At 41.3% G+C, this 12,778-nt stretch overlaps 1 protein-coding gene across 8 annotated transcripts in view; it reads left to right on the top strand.

Moving 5' to 3' along the window:
- NCK2 (NCK adaptor protein 2) overlaps positions 1-12,778 on the top strand; it is a 162,889-nt gene that overhangs the window by 90,537 nt on the left and 59,574 nt on the right. The gene's annotated exons all lie outside the window — the stretch shown is intronic.

Below are 12,778 nucleotides of genomic sequence, written 5' to 3'. Positions count from 1 at the left end.
TTTAGGACATTATTTGTTTTACTTACTTATTTATCCCTTAAAGATATCTTTGTTACATCAAGAATTAATACCTGAAGGACAAAAGTTCCTTAATTGTGAGTGGAAAATGGAAAAAATGTACTGTATTGTCTATAATCTTTCTTGGATATTTATCCTAAGTAATCATCATTCATTGTGTCAGAATCTTGATTCCCAATTAATTAGTTTGGTAAGCTAGTGTTCTGCCCATTTTATTAGAGAACATACTGTACCCAGTAGAATTGAATACACCCTGGTTTAGGGCATTGTTTTATTGCAGAAATTCTCAAACTTATTAATAGTGTAGACTCATGGAGACTCTCTTATGGACCACCTGTGCTTTCACTTGTAATTACATATCTCTGCGGCCGCTACAGTAATTCATTATAATTGCCTGGTAGGAATATGAGAACATAGAAATTGCCCTACTGAATCAGGCCAGTCCAGCCACTCAACAATAACTAGTACTGTATACTTCAGAGAAAGAGATAAAACCTCCATAAGAGACAATTACATAATTCCCTGCTAGTAGGGAAACTTCTTCCTAATTCTAGACTGTAAGTAGTTGATTTATATCCTGGAGCATGAGCATTTATATCAATTATACATTTTTAACCTATTCACTATAACTCTGTTGGGCTTCATCTTTGCAATGTGATGAGGACTCCAACCACAGTTCATCAGTGTACTTTAATAGACGCTTAACTCTAAGGCCATGAGTAGTCCCATTGACGTCAAAGAGACTACATACACATTGCATAAAGTGTTGAAGTGTTTCACTGAATCAAGGTCACAGTGTCTAGCATCTTGCAGGTTTGAGTCCATTATCCACAGAAACGTTCTTGTAATATGAGAAAAGGTAAATAGGACTGCTTGATTTGCCTTCACAATTGGTTTGCATATTCTAAAAAATCCTTTTTTATTAGTCTGCCCTCTAAAGTAAATAATCCTGATATCTTTTCAATATCTCTTCATATGGAATTCCACTCCCCCCATGCTTCTAATAATTTTCATTGCTAGTGCTCTCTTTGTATTTTTGCTGTATCAATTTTGAGATGGGGTGACTAGGACTGTACACAATGTTCAAGTTCAGGACATACCATCCTTCTTGTATAATGACCAATTTTTTATGTTTTATCAGTATAAAATAGCTATTTTTATCAATAGCTTTGATCCTGTTTTTACACATCTTAACTTTTTTGTGCTTTGGGGGGGAGGAGAGCGGATGTGGGAGAGGGGAGACCAGTTTGCCATTTAGAATATGTTAGGTTGACCACAGTAATATCTGGGTCTTTTGCTGAATAGTTACAGTTAATGTAGAACTCAATGTGCAGGAGTCGTTTTACAGCTTTCTTGCCAGTGTGTTTTACCTTGCACTTGTCTTCACTGAATTTTTTTTTTTTTACCTTGCACTTGTCTTCACTGAATTTCGTCTCTCTTTATGCTATATAATCATCAAGTTTTGTCAGGTCCCACAATTGTCCCTTTCAGAAGTTTCTCATCTTAACTAATCTAAATTTTTGTGACATCTGCAAATTTTGTTGTATTGTTTGAAAATTGTTCACCTACTTTTTCAGACTATTGATAAATGTGCTTGTACAGGTTGTGCTTTGTAATGAAGAGCCTTAAAACCTTTAGAAGCAGCCTGAAAAGAGGGTTATCATGGAACCTATCTGTTGAGCACTAGCAAGGGCTGGGAACTAGTGGTCTAGTTTTAAAGCACAGGACAAAGAGTCAGATAGTCTGGGTTCTGTCACTGAGTCATTGTTCCCTTAGGCAGGTCACTTAAGATCTCTGAACCTCGGCTTCCACGTCTGTAAAACTTAGTTGCTAAATTTGCAGATGTGTGTTGGATAATAAAGTACTTTGAGATCTTTTTGTTGAAGTTTCTATAGAAGTATCCTTTTTTGTTTGTTTGGGCCTCACTGATTAAAACTGGTTTTGTTCTGTGAAATGAAGACTTCAGATCTGCTTTTTTCTTTTGTCATTTTTTTTTTTTTATTGGTGACCAGAGCTATTTGACAAGAACCTCTGACACTGTTTTTTTTTTTAAATAACTAGAGCTGCATGAAATACTGTATTCTTTAACAAGTTTTTGTATGAATTCTTCAAGTTTCTGTTTATGTGGGGTTTCACCCTTTGTGTTTTGTATTCAAGTGAACCCTAAAACTGAGACAAACTCAGAATCATCTGAAGAGGTACACCAATTTTTTCCTTATTTTATGTCAAAAACTGTAAATATACACTGGCTGAATTTCCCTTTGTGTGTGTGTGGTTCAATACTTGAGAGAGTTAGATTCAGGTAATAAATCAGCTCTTTAGATACTCTTCCTAATGGGAATAAGACTGCACCATGAGCACAACTGCTTAATATGACAGAGTGTTGTGGAGAGAATGATTTTGCCATGTAGCATTTGCCCAAGGCATGAAGTTTCACCCACGTGCTGTGGGTCATGAAGGAGTAACTGAGTGGGCACCGGACATGTATATATTGAGATAAGTAGGCCTTTAACAACACATGGTGGAGTATTAGGGGGCATGATTGGTTTCAGTTTTCTGGAGTGGCGTGCTCAGATTGTTTGAGAAATGCTGCCCTAATCAGCATAGTCCTAATTGCTCTCAAATGTCAGATTTTATTTTCCAAGCATAACTATAAATAACTGCAGTAACACATTCACTGAATGTATATGTATATTTTTGTAACACGTAAGAGCCTCCATATCAGTTAAGTACTGTACGTATGGTGTTAATTGGGAAATTAAGACCAAGGTGTCTTGAAATTTATCCAGTTTACAAAACAGACAATGTTTTTTGCTAGTTGAATCCTTCACTTTTTAGTAATAGTTTCTTTTATGTGTCCCAAGAAGATTAACAAAACTTCAAACAGTAATGTAAACCATTTTTCAGTCAATTCTTACCAAATGAGGACGCATCCCTAGTTTTATAGTTGTGAAAAGAAAAAAATCAAGCTTACTTTTTTCTCAGCAGGTCTCCAAAGATCACCCCTACTCCATGTTTTTACTACCCTCTTTAGCCTAGTCAACTTCAGTCTTTCTCCCAAGACCAGAGAGTTGAAAGTTTTCACAGCTTGTCTCAATAATTCCATTGGTGAAATTTGCAAAGTGGCAATTTGGAGCAACTTTTCAGTATTACCATCTCAGTTTGATGATGAGATTAGTCTTTCTTTAGTCAGGCAGTCCTCATTCTCTCATTCATTTCTACTTCAGCTGCTGGTTAATATCCAGAAACACACATTGCATGTCAAATAGTATGGGTTTGTAGAGGAAATATATTTGAATAACCTCCATTCCCAGCAAGTAATCTATCTTTCCTTTACAACACTGATTCTAAGCTCCTGTCTACACTGCTATTATAACTGAGTCAGAACCCCCTTAAAACTCTGCTAAAAATTGTATGATAGTTAGAATCTGACTGTGTTCAATAACTGACTCGAACTCAGGTCTTTAACCCAGTTGCAAGGATTCTATCTTCGAACTTCCAGTTTGATTGAAATGTAGGAGTGTGGTAAACATATTTCCAATATTGTCATAGATGAGATGTAGGTGAGGCTTAGTAGAGCCATTAAAATGCTTTATTTTTAAAACTGCTAAAATGTTTAACTTATTTACAAAAGCTACAACTAGAGACGAGTGAGCTCCAAAAATCCCTCCCTGGTGAGCAAGATTTTTTTTTTTTTTTAAAATATGTACTTCGTAGACTACAAGTAGTCTATGGCTTAATGAAGTGTAATAGCAAGTTATGAAGTTGTGGCAAATACAATAAAAATTAGCTTAGAATATAGCATTCTAGGGAAAGCCAGCCGTCTGGGGGGAGGGAGTAGAGACTGGGGCAGCCTGATCTCTGTCATAGCTAGTATGCAGAATGTCTGTGAACATAGGGAATATTTTATGGAAACTCTAGTTGGAGTAACATATGTAAGAAAAACAAATAACCACCCATCTGTTGCACTAATAAAGCTAAAAACAAAGCTGAACCCATATTGCAAAGTAAAGCATCCTTAATATTCACATGGTGAGAAACGGCTAAATTCCGTGCATAAATTGACAGCTGTGTTTGCAGTAATTTTTTTAGTTAAATAAGCATTTCCAAACATGTGATTCATTGAAGTCTTCTAGAAAGTGAGTTCATTTGACACCCCCACCCCCGGTACATCAACCAGCCATAAGGTGATCAGGGGCCAGATTCTTTACTTTGATCCAGCCCCTTTGTGTTGCTCTGGCAGTATAAAGAGGCCAGAAAGCAGTTGTCACAGCCAGTGTTCCCTCTAATTTTTCCCACACGTGTGCAGAATGAATTTTATGTGCACCAATATGGCGGGGATGTGTGACACTGTGGCAGTTCCGGGACTGGGCCTGCAGGATTGGGGCCCCTCCCCTGGCCAGTTGGGCTCCCTGAGCGTGGCCATGCAGTTTACAGGGAACTTAGGTCCCAGCCAAAGATTTTCCTGGTGTGAGGGAGTCTCATTAACATTGCTGTTGGACTCTTTTGCACTTGACTGGATTGTTTAAAAATATATAATATACATAGCAGATTTTCAAAGGACACTGATGCTTTGGATGGATGTTTAATTCCCTTGAAACTTTGCTGGTTGGGTTCTCCCCCAGATGCAACCTCCCCAACTTAGTTCTTTCATTTATAGTCTGTTATATAGCACCTCTCAGTATGTGAAAACCTCACATACATTAATAGAATTACCTCCTTCTTCGAGTGATGGTCCCTGTTGTATTCCACTGAGGGTAATGTGCATCTGCTCGAAGCCGGAGCTTTTGAAAGTAGTGTCCATCAGTCTGCGCAGGCGCCCTTGCACTACCTCATGGTTTCGCCTGAGGTGATAAATGGCAGGGCGGACCGATCACGTCTCCAGTTCCTTCTCACTGCATGCATAGTCCGAGTTGGAGCTCCAGCTATCTTTTCGTCCTTGGTGACACATTTTGCTGAAAATCATTGTATTTCTCACTTAGCTCAGTATTTTTAAGTCTTATGCTGTTTCTGAAAGAATTTGTGGGATTTCTTGTTTCTGAAAGTTCTACAGGTTCTCTGGACTGGGGACATTGCTCCTATAGTTCCCCTTCTACTAAGCACTTTCTTGTTTTATTTTAAACACTTTCTTTTCTTTTTTTTTTAAATTTGCAAACAGATGCCACTTTGGCGTTTTTCTTCTCTCCCTCCCCACAGAACCCTGGTCTGGGTACTGGAGTATGTAGAAGAGGCCAGAATTCAAGATCTGCTCTTCCTGTCCTTGCTTGTTCTTCCTCAACGACGAGCCCCAACACTGTCTCTTCTGTTTGGGGGAAGCCTACCCTACTTCCAGGTGCACATTCTGCCTCTCCTTCCCAGCCCATACATGGGAAGGCAGAGTCTTCCGTTTAAAAAAGCACTTCCTGGAGGTCACTGAGGGGCCACAGTTGGACTCTGGCTGGGGGATCCCCCCCGTACACCAACCAGAATAATCCAAGAGTGCACCTCCTACTGTGGAGACACAGTCCAACTCTGCTGGTACCAGTGCTACGGATCCCACATTGGGGCCTAGCCATGAGCCACAGAAGCATGCATGGAAGTATGGCAATACGTCTTGCTCCATGCCCAAGAGAGGACTACTGACCAAGAAGGGCATTTCAAGGGCTCACAAAGGCGATAAGAAATCTCGATGTTTTCCAGATGCATTGGTCCACAGTTCAGACCCACAACACTTGCAGCCAACACAGTCGGTGTCTGGGGCACTGTGGGTACCGATGCAAGTGACTTTACTGACTGCAGCAGCAGCTGCAATTTCAGTCACCTGGACTCAAAGTGGACTCAGCACTAATGCAGAACCGCTCGAGCGGTTTGTGCTGCAACTGGGACAGTCTCCACAGGCACAGGTACCACATCCTACACTGAAATCTCAGTCCCCGGCACCGGATTTGCTGCCAGCGGGACGTGTCCATACAGTACCACCCTCTCCGTCCACACAGCCAGAGTTGTTGGACTCTGATTCCTTCTCAGAAGCAGAGGGAATCGGTCACTCCATTTAAGCTGCTACCCCCTCTCCGGAGGCAAAGCCATCATAAAGTCCAGCCGACACCGTGACAATACCCTCTCTTCTCACAAATGAGGACATTAGTATCTGGCTCCTTGGCACCACAAGTACAACAGCAGGATCAGCCAGGGTTGGCCATATTGGAACTCATGGGCCCAATATTCACCATCAGTACCATCCTGTTCAGTACAGGGGGAATCCCCAGTGCCAATACTCTGCCTCTTACTGAGAACACACTCAGAACTAGGATTGGATGATGCCCCGATCAGCCTATACCCGTTGGTATCCTCAGAGCTGGAAGGATCCTGATCATTGTCCCTGAACAACCCCAAGGTGTCAACACCTTGCTCGCTAAAAGACAATTATCACCAATTTCAGGAGCTGCTGCGTAGAATAGCCCACACTCTAGAAATACCACTAGAGGAGGTGCAGGATAAATAGTGCCACATATTAGACATTTTACATTCATCGGTAGCAACTAGAGTAGCCAACGAGGACATTTCCAACTGACACGAACAGTGTGGCACACCCCTGCCACATGTGCTCCCACCTCAAAAGGGGTGGAGAAATGGTATTATGTCCAAACTAAGCAGTCTGAATTCCTATTCTCCTACTCTTGCCTAACTCCCTAGTTCTTCAGGCTGCTACGGAGCAAGGGGAACAGCAGCATCCACTCTCTACTCCACCTGATAATAGATTGGACCTTATGGGCCAAAAAATCTTCTCTTCAGCTGGACTGCAATTCCAGATCTTGAACTATTTGGCCTCAATTGCCAAATACGATTTCTTACATTATGAGCAGATGCCCAAGTTCCTTGACAAGCGGCCTAAACAAGATCATACTGAAATCTGGCTGCTCTAAAGGAAGGCAAATTACTTGCAAGGTCTATACTGCAGGAAGCAGTTGATGCTACAGGTACATCCTTGCATACTTTGGCCACTGGAATCATCATGAAGAGGGAATCTTGGCTGCACTCCTCAGGTTTCCCCAGGGAAGTTCAAAACGCAACTGAAGATCTTCCCTTCAATAAATCACACCTTTTCAGTCAAAAGACGGACGAGTCTCTGCACTCACTAAAGGACACCAGGGACACGTTATGGACCTTAGGTATATTTTACGTTGGCACCAAAACGCAAGTATTATCGTCCATCTTCCACACGTTGTTACAGAACCTCTCAATTCTACCAGAAGCACACCTATGAGCCCCTACAGAAACAGGATAAAACCCACAGAGCCCACTCACCTATCACTCCACTGCAACCCTCCACACATCAGCCTCAGTCGGCTCATAAACTGTATTTCTGACCACCACTAGAGAGCCATCAACCACTTCACAACCCAACACCTCAATTCACTGTCCCAGATGGGGGGCCTCCTCCAACTCTCCTTGCCAACCTGGCACTCGATCACAACAGACAAGTGGATCCTCAATGTTTTTGACGTGGCTACACCATTGAATTTATGGCACTGCCTCTAAAATATTCCTTACCCAGATTCTACTCTGGGAACCACTCCCACGACAGTACCATTGTTCTGGAGGTGGATTCCCTTATACCGAGCAGGGCGGTGAAGCCAATCCCCATGCATCTACAGGGCACAGAGTGTACTCTATTTACTTCTTGGTTACCAAGAAGAAGGGAGGATGGAAGCCAATTCTAGACCTCACACACCTCAGTCGGTATATCCACAAACCAAAGTTCCATGTGGTCACGCCTCTGGCAGTCATCTCCTCCCATGGGCAGAGGGTGAAGCTTCCCCTCAAGACGGCTAGCTCCCCATCCTGCCTCTTCTGCCCATGGTCCTGCTCACACTCCACACCCACTCGCCCCACCCCCCCACCATTCGTTGCATATGCCCCATCTCCCCTTCCTCTCTCCTCCTCGCTTGGCCCCCCTGCCACCGCTTGCCTTGTGCGTCCCTCTTCTCCTTTTCCCCTCCTCCCCACTCAGCGCCCCTGCCCGTCACTCGCTACATGTGTCCCTCCACTCCTTCCTCCCCTCCTCCTCACTCAGCCCCCTGCCGTTGCTCACCACGTGTGTCCCTCCCCTCCTTCCCCGCTGCCCAGTTACTGGTAAATAACCTCCCTCTCTCAGCTCCCTTGTGAGGTACAAATTGGAATATCAAGACAAACACTAAAAACCTGGCTCTACTGAAGTCATTGGCAAAAATCTTGTTGTTTTCAGTGGGGACAAGATTTCACCCAGAGAGACTGACTTGCTTAAATATAGTGTGTTGCCGAGATTAAGAGTTTATCTAGGCTAGAAATTCTACAGCAACACAGTTGCAGCACTGCAGCTGCGCCACTGTTTCACTTCCATGTAGAAACTATCTATGCCGATGGGAACGATTCTCCCATCAGCATATGTAATCCACCTCCCCAAGAGCACTTTCTACACTGGGACTTAGCTTGTCTTTACTACGTTGCTCAGAGATGTGGATTTTTTGGGTCGCTCTAATTTTCTAGTGTAGATCAGCCCTAAGAGAATCCAGATTTCCTTATTCCCCGTTTAGTGACATAGACTACGGATGTTACTGTAATTAACTTTAGTTCCTCATCCCAGTCTATCAAACGTTTGTAATAATTAAACTTATGAATGTAGAAGTGCCACTTGTGTCCTCTTTGACCCTTTCTGAAAAGTGCAGCTCCTCTTTCTTCTAAAACTAATTTTCCACTTTTTTGTGCCCCCCAGTAGTGCAGTTTTATATCTTTCTGTGCTGTATTCCTTTTCCCTCCCTCTTCTTTTTCACTTACGTAAATCCATTTCAACAAGATTTTTAAGCACATGCTTAACTTCAAGTGCATGAGTAGTTCCATTGACTTCAGTGGGACAACTCACATACTCAAAGTTAGGTACAAGCTTAAATACCTTGTTGAATCATGTCCTATGTGGGCAAGTCATTATAGTGGTTGTAGGCTTGCCTTCTCTGCATCTTTATAAAGCCATATAGTGCAATGGTCTCATTCTGAACATGACTTGACATTTTGGCCAATTCTACATTAGGACAGCTACCTTTTTTAACATCTAATGCCAGATCCTGGACCATGGTTCCCTTCCTCTTTCACTGTTCTGATAGCACAAAAAGATCAAAACTGCCCTAACAAGGCTGCTGGGAACTCCCTGATTTAGAGGAATCCCTTGGTAATGTTTTAGAGTTGTCAGTGTCATCTTTACATTTGCTCTTCCCCTGGACATAAGGTACATTCCTGGGTGTGGCCAGGTGGCAAGAGGGAATCTTTGTAGCTAAAGAGAATCTAGATCAGTACTTCGGCTGCTCTAAATTATGCAGTGAGCCAGTTCAGCCCTCTGGTCATCCCCACAAAGAGAGGAATAAAAAATTTAGCTGCCCTCTTCTAGGCCCTCCGTGTCCTGTGTTCACCAGTGCTCACCTAGATCCAGGAATCTACTCCCTAGCATTAAATATGGTAGACCACTGTTTCTTAAGGCAACCCTTATACAAAAAAGCAAGGTTCACACAGCTGCCTCTTCTATATCAGTGAGAGCGCAAGGCTGCTGTTCTTGACACCTGATGTCAAATGTGGCAGATCTCAGTAAAGAGAATCTTTGTCTTAACATTTTTTGTTTATGTAAAAGACTTATAATCTTTCAGGTAGGTGACTAATTCGATTTTAACCTTCCTTTAGGTGTAAGCTAACCTCTACCAAACCCCCAAACCTCGTAATTGCTGCTCTTCTGCACAACCATAACGTCAATTAACCTCACTAGTAGCGTTTTAGTAACTTTCTTTATGTTTTGCATATCCACTGGAGTAGTGAGAATTGGCTGTCCTAGTTCACAATCGCTGAAAATAAAATAAACCAATCTAAACTGGAGAGAGATTGTATTGACAGCACCAACAACTGGAATGGGATCAACTACAATCTCCCTATGGCTCCATCATGTTATTGATCTGTGAAGTGTTTGTCCATTTTATATGAACTGAAGGCAGAGATGTCAGTTTATCAGGAACTTGGTTCAAAAGCTCAAAAATGTACTATGTCATTATCAGAGGGGTAAAATGATTTTAAAAATTCAGTTTTCAAAGGATCTTAATACCACCTATTCCTTATTCTTCCTCCAACAGGCTGCAGCTATTGTGAATTGTAAAGACACCACTTATTGTCTGTAACTAATTGTTTAAAGTTTCAAAACCCTTTCTTAAATTCATTAAAAATAATTATATAGACTCATGTTCAAACCATCTCATCTCTAGCTGGGGATTACAGTGGACGAGAAGCTGGATGTGAGTGAGCAGTCTGCCCTCGTTGCCGAGAAGGCTAACGGCATATTGGGCTGCATTAGTAGGAGCATTGCCAGCAGATGGAGGGAAGTGATTATTCCCCTCTATTCGGCACTGGTGAGGCACCTCTGGAGTATAGCATCCAGTTTTAGTCCCCCCACTACAGAAGGGATGTGGACAAATTGGAGAGAGTCCAGCGGAGGGCAACAAAAATTATTAGGGGGCTGGGGCACATGACTTACGAGGAGAGGCTTAGGGAACTGGGGTTATTTAGTCTGCAGAAGAGAAGATTGGAGTGGGGGAGATTTGATAGCAGCCTTCACTTACCTGAAGGGGGGTTCCAAAGAGGATGGGGCTTGGCTGTTCTCCGTGGTGGCAGATGACAGAACAAGAAGCAATGGTCTCAAGTTGCAGTGGGGGAGTTCTAGGTTGGATATTCAGAAATACTATTTCACTAGGAGAGTGTTGAAGCACTGGAATGGGTTACCTAGGAAGGTGGTGGAATCTCCATTCTTAGAGGTTTTTAAGGCCCAGCTTGACAAAGCCCTGACTGGGATGATTTATTTGGGGTTGAGCAGGAGATTGAACTAGATGACCTCCTGAGGTCTCTTCCAACCCTAATATTCTATGATTCTAGCTGCTGCATGCTACTCCGTGTCCTGTGCTCCTGTCCTGAAAAATGAGGATGTAGACAAACCTCTGAACTCTTTCAGTATTTCAGAAAAAAATTCATGCCATGACTTCTATGTTAGCTACAAATATTTGTCCTGTCCATTGTTTTCAGGTGAGAGTCAGCTTGCTTTGTCTTTTTTAGTTGGAAGAATGGATCAGCAGTATCCAATACCCAGACCACCATAACTCAGTTCTGTAATGGAATCATGCTATAATCATATAGTCATCTTTAGGACATCTTAGTGTTTGTGGTCTCTAAGTTATTTGATTTTTAAAGATATATTTGTCTTTTCATACTTTCCCTTCATTTTGTCACAACAGCTCTGAGTTTGCACAGCTTGTACTGTAGGTAGGTACTGCACAAGTTGGATCTGGAAATGAAGACCACCATTAACATGAAACCCCCAAAATAGTATTTTTGCAATCACTTTTCAAAATTAGCCTCAATTCAAATACTTTAATTTGCTGAGTAGAAAACACCAAAATAATTGCTTTTATTACCTTACAGCCACATAAGAGCTCTTAAAATAGTTTGTAACACGTTGCAATTGTAATAGTATACTGGTAAAAACAAGGTACTAAAGGCAAATAATATAAAGAAAATGTGCTTGGAGTTTAGAATTGAAATGTATTTTAAAAACTATTTCTACCAGATTGTAACACATTTGTGATGTCCGCACATTTGACTTTAAGCTTTCAAAAACAGCTACTGTACTAACCCTGAAAGATCAAAAAGCTGATGCTGTTTAATATAGAAATCTCATAAGTTACTTTTCAGTCAAAGATCACCAAGGAGTTGTTGAGAGGATGAAATAAGTCAGACTCTTATTAGTCATTTTAAATGTTACTGTACTTATTATCTCTTGAAACTTATGCTTTGTAGGCTTTTTTTAATTATTTTTTTAAAGAAAGCTCCTTGCTTTTTATAGGGCTAAATTGTTCCTAGACCTTACTCAGCCATTATGTGAGTAAAGGGGAGTAAGGCTTCCCCTGCTCAATTGAGTAACAGCTATTCAGATTACAGCTCCAGTCATACGTGGACAGAAGGAGCTACTCACCCAGTCTTGTCAAACCTCATGAATAAGTGGACAGAGAGTGGTGGGGGGCAAGATGCGCCTGAGCTGTGTGTTCCCCCTACTTGCTGACTCTCTCCTCTGACACTTCCTGCCATGCCACTCCAGGGAACAAAAAGGAAGAAGGGCTTCTAAGATGGCATAGCTATATTCTATCCCTTATCCGGGTCATTGAACAAGGGCTCAAAAAGCAGTAAAGTATTTAAAATGATACAGACTAGAAGAACGTAACTATTTTCACTGCTGAAGTACAAATTCATTATGTAATTAATTAGCCCAAAATGTCACATCTTCCTCTTTTTTTAAAAAAAAGCCCACACTCTTCTTTTTAAACCTAAGTATTTTGTATGTGTGTATGGAACATGTTAGAATGAAGGTCATTATAGAATGATGTAATGTAGGAAGTGTGATAATGAGGATGGAAAGGAAAAATCTTTTTTGGACTGTACTACTAGTTTTCTCATTAAGAACAGGATCTTAAAGAATGTAGAAACAATTTTATAATTGTGTGTATAGAGACTAAATGTGTTATATATGTTAAGTTTAGAAACTTTTGTGGCTATTCTTATAGTCTAATAACATTATATAATATTCCAGAAGAAGAAAGTTAAACACATGCAATGACTAGAATTTATTCCCAGGACATCCTAATTTAGTGAGAAAATAAAATAAAGATATTAGTTTTAAGAAAGGTCAGTTTGATTATTGTATTGTTTGGCAAACCAAAAAGGGGTG

Source organism: Lepidochelys kempii, chromosome 1 (assembly GCF_965140285.1).
Source record: "Lepidochelys kempii isolate rLepKem1 chromosome 1, rLepKem1.hap1, whole genome shotgun sequence".
In the NCBI taxonomy this organism is placed as follows: Eukaryota; Metazoa; Chordata; order Testudines; family Cheloniidae; genus Lepidochelys; species Lepidochelys kempii.
Note: the sequence above shows the minus strand (reverse complement) of the source record. Positions and strands in the feature narration are given on the sequence as shown.